The following is a 2,443-nucleotide window of genomic DNA, read 5'->3' as shown; positions in this document are numbered from 1 at the left end:
GGTTGAGCAGGCGCGAAAGGTGAGAGAGGTGTTGGAAGCTTATCAAAATGCAACGGGCCAACTGCTTAGCCAGGCCAAGTGCTCCTTGCTCCTGTCAGACTCAACACCATCCCAAGTCAGAGAAAGCATCAAGGAGACGTTGGGTGTTGAGGCAATTTGCTTTGAGAGTAAGTACCTAGGGCTCCCCACCCCCGAAGGCAGAATGAAGGATGATAAATTCCAGCCGATCATAGAGAGGTTTGGAAAGAGGTGTAATGGGTGGAATGAAAGGTTCATGTCACAGGCGGTAAAGGAGGTGAATGTTAAAGCTGTGGCACAAGCTCTTCCCACCTTCATCATGGGCATTTTCAGATTAAACCAAAGCTTTTGTGACAAATATGAAATGCTAATAAGAGATTTCTGGTGGGGAGATAAAGAGGAGAAGAGGAAGGTGCACTGGATGTCATGGGAGGATATGACAAGGCCTAAGAGAGCTGGTGGTATAGGTTTTCGTGATATGCACCTTTTTAACCAAGCGTTGCTAGCCAGGCAAGTTTGGAGACTAATCCAACATCCGGATAGTCTATGTGCGAGGGTCCTTAAGTCCAAATATTTTCCAAATGGGAACATCACCGATACTGTATTTGCGTCCGATGTATCCCCGTCATGGAGAGGTATTGAGTTTGGTCTGGAACTACTTAAAAAAGGCCTCATTTGGAGAATTGGAAATGGAAGGAGGATACAAATAACGAGGGACCAGTGGATCTTGAGGAAGGAACGATTGGAAGCAGCGTCTTTTGTGAGAAGGTCAAGACTCAGATGGGTCAACCAACTCATTGATGATGAGACCAAGGAATGGAAATATGATCTGGTGAAACAGATATTCCACGACTTTGATGCGGATGATATTTGTTAGATGAGAATCCCAAAAGCTGAGGTAGAGGATACCGTAGCATGGCATTACGAGAAATCCGGGATTTTCATGGTCAAAAGTGCTTATAAACTTGCGGAGTCCCTAAAGAGAAATACCATAGCAGAAGCCTCCACTTCAGGTAGCGACCCGGAGGACAGAGGAATATGGGATGCTATCTAGAAAGCGAAGCTGCCAAACAAGGTGAAAATTTTTGGATGGAGAGTTGCCACAAGAACCCTTGCCACAAAACATAATGCCTGTAGGAGAACTTTAGCCATAGACAGTGTGTGTGACATTTGTGGCATGGCTCCTGAGGATGAATTCCATGCTGTTATTGCTTGCACTAGAAGCAGTGCTCTGAGACATGAAATGAGGAGTCATTGGGAGCTGCCAAAGGAAATGGACATGCGGGATACAGGACCTGATTGGCTACAACTTCTCCTCCTCGCTTATCCCGAAACAGTCAGAAGGAACACTCTCCTCCTGCTATGGCAGGCGTGGAATTTGAGGAATGATGTTATCCATGGAGATGGGAAGGAAAGGGTAACGGGTGCTGTGCAATCTCTAATTAGGTTGCATGAGGATCTGGCAGAGGCTGACAGGGGTCAGGGGGATGAAAGGAACATTAATAAGATGTCGGTCTTCCCGATGATGCCCCAGATTCCCGCTCGGCCAACACCTGATTATTGGGATGCCCCTCCCCTGGGGGTAGCCAAGTTAAACACGGACGCTTCCTTCCAAGCCGACACAGGTGAGGCTTGGGGAGGAGCGGTAGCTAGAGACCACTTGGGCAGGGTTTTCATGTCAGTAGGAGGAAGACTGAATCAATGTCACTCAGCGGAGGAAGCAGAAGGAGCGGCAGTAGTTCTGGGACTCAATGCTTTCGCCTCCAGGTACAATGGACGGCTACTCCTAGAGACTGATTGCAGGAGTCTAGGAAGACAAATTCAAGATGAGAGTGATATCAAATCACCATGCTACGCAGTTCTGGTAGACACGAGACGCCTACTATCTACATTTGCTAGCTGGGAGATTAGTATCATTGGCCGAAACAAAAACTTACTGGCGCATGAATTGGCTGCAATAGCGAGAAGGGACGGTGGCTTCAATATGATGGCAAATGTCCCGAATGATGCGAACTCTGTTATGCAGAAAGAAGTTGTATCAACTATGGCGTAGAGTCCATGGTTCTCTCAAAAAAAAAAGATTTCCCCAGTGGGTTTACATTCGTTCTCTTGCCCCACCAAACAAAAATATGCAACACGCTGCCTGCTGTTTGCACGATATCTATTTTTGAACTAGAACGATTTTTATGTGTTTTTGAACATTTTCCTTTATTATGCGCCTGGTCCTCGAGATCTCGCTGGTCCTTCATGTTTAGTTCGTCCCTCCGCTTCGTTACTGCCCCGCCTCTGCCTTGAACAGCACCACGACGAGCATAAACATGCACAACATCATTGTTTTCCTCACTGCTATGCGTATCTCCTCCATAGCACGTCCCCTCCCACAGTTCCCATGCAACAGTGGTATTACGCCCTCTTGTCTGCATGC

At 47.2% G+C, this 2,443-nt stretch overlaps 1 pseudogene; it reads left to right on the top strand.

Annotated features, from left to right (window-relative positions):
* The first annotated feature begins 454 nt into the window (after nucleotides 1–454).
* Nucleotides 455–2,071, top strand: LOC119309009 (annotated as a pseudogene).
* Nucleotides 2,072–2,443: the final 372 nt, after the last annotated feature.

This window comes from Triticum dicoccoides, chromosome 5B (assembly GCF_002162155.2).
Source record: "Triticum dicoccoides isolate Atlit2015 ecotype Zavitan chromosome 5B, WEW_v2.0, whole genome shotgun sequence".
In the NCBI taxonomy this organism is placed as follows: Eukaryota; Viridiplantae; Streptophyta; class Magnoliopsida; order Poales; family Poaceae; genus Triticum; species Triticum dicoccoides.
This window is presented reverse-complemented; position numbering and strand designations above follow the sequence as displayed.